Source organism: Austrofundulus limnaeus, unplaced genomic scaffold (genome assembly GCF_001266775.1).
Source record: "Austrofundulus limnaeus strain Quisiro unplaced genomic scaffold, Austrofundulus_limnaeus-1.0 Scaffold20, whole genome shotgun sequence".
NCBI classification, from domain to species: domain Eukaryota; kingdom Metazoa; phylum Chordata; class Actinopteri; order Cyprinodontiformes; family Rivulidae; genus Austrofundulus; species Austrofundulus limnaeus.
Window position 1 is genome coordinate 2,453,205 of NW_013952422.1, and position 1,698 is coordinate 2,454,902.

The 1,698-nt window shown below is 42.0% G+C and overlaps 1 protein-coding gene across 1 annotated transcript in view; it reads right to left on the reverse strand.

The window, feature by feature from the left end:
* The window catches only part of rbm18 (RNA binding motif protein 18), a gene marked incomplete in the record, with an annotated part of 14,721 nt that overhangs the window by 10,795 nt on the left and 2,228 nt on the right, over positions 1-1,698 (reverse strand).

The following is a 1,698-nucleotide window of genomic DNA, read 5'->3' on the forward strand; positions in this document are numbered from 1 at the left end:
TCCATTCATGTGTGTGTGTGTGTGTGTGTGTGTGAGAGAGGGAGGGGGGGAGTCAATGCTGGATGCTGGGGCTGAAGTGGGGATTTAAGCAACAGGTTGTACTAATGTCTTCCACCCCTCTACGACACCCTGGGGGGCTGTAGGAGAGCGAGAATTTCTGCTTTTCCCAGACAACACCCTGGAAGCCTCCTATATGGAGGTGGCTCACCGTGCACCACACCGTTAGATTGAAATGTATTCATTGACAGGTGTCTTCTAATGCACAAACTCACATTTTTTTTCTCTCTTTTTGCACCACTGAAACGGGAAAATAACCAAAAAAAAAGAACCCACATTGCTTAAATTTGACAGATCTTAATCATTGCTGCTATAGCAAATTCCTAACATCAGTATTTCAGAAACAAATTCTGTATTTGTAACCATTTCACCCCGCCCCCTCCAAAAAAAAAACAATGCTACAGTTGGCAAAGCTTTGGATACCATCATGTGATTGTTSTATTTATCCACGTTGTATTATAAATGGGTATTTTTGGGACAGATTAGATGGCAGACACTCCAAGAACATTTTTGGATGCTAGCAGGCTGAACCACAATGGGCCGCTCCTCCTGGGGGCTGTAAAAACCACCGGAGGAAGAGGGGGAGAGAAGTGGGGAGGAAAAGGGAGGGAAAAGGTAAGCAAAGGGAGAGTAGAGTTCAGCGAGGGGACGTTGACAGCAAGGTGAAAGGTGTTGGAAGAAGAAGGTAAGGTTGAGGGAGGGGAGAAGGTGAGAAGCCAGGTGAGGACAAGAGAGTTTCTGAGTGAAACGAGGAGGAAGGAAGACCTCAGAGTCAAACCTTGAAATAGATAATTCAAAGGGTTTGGTTAGAAAAAAGTAAAGATCAGAAAGAAAAGAAAGAAGGGGTGAGGTTCAATCTTTTCGACACTGCAGCTTTCTGCAGTTTCTTCATATTTTCATAAAAGCTTCAAACAGCAGCATGAGTCAGTTCATGGTTATCATCCAAGTTACTTTCATTAATAAAACTCGTGACAAATGCCAGGCCTACGAACCATACATGCAACACGAGGTCCAGAGAGGGAACAAAGAGGAAGAAGGTGATGGATTACTACCAAGCAGGCAAAAGCAGAAAAACATGAATATGTGCTGAAAGCTCCAGTAACACCTGCTTTGCCTCTGCTCTGTAAGGTGTTGCCAGAAAAAGTGGGGAAAAAAACAACACATATCTGATGAGACGTCATGTGGAGATGGTCATCTCAGCTATGGGAAATGCATTTCAATAGAGGAGGGGGGGGGGAAAACAAGCGCATGACTGACAACTAACACCTTGATATGTACTTTATGAACCTTACTGTACATTTTAAAAGAACAAACAAAAAGAAAAAGATTCTTGTCGCTGCTACTTGTACAGAATTAACAGGAAAAAACAGAAAAACATATTTTAAAATGTACTTCAATTTCTTTTTTCTCCAAATCTGCGATCTGCTCCAAAATATGAGTCTTTGGTGAAACTTTTATCCAMCTTCCAGCAAGAAAGCTTGCAATTTTGCAGTTTTGATGCTGGTTAAACATTTTTGATTCTCAGCTGGGAAGGTGAAAGGATTATAAAGATGAGCTTTTATTCTGCTTGAAAATTGCCTCAGGGGAGTGCAGTTGTCGTGCAGGTGGTGTTTTTTTTTTCAATGCATAAGATGGTGATAT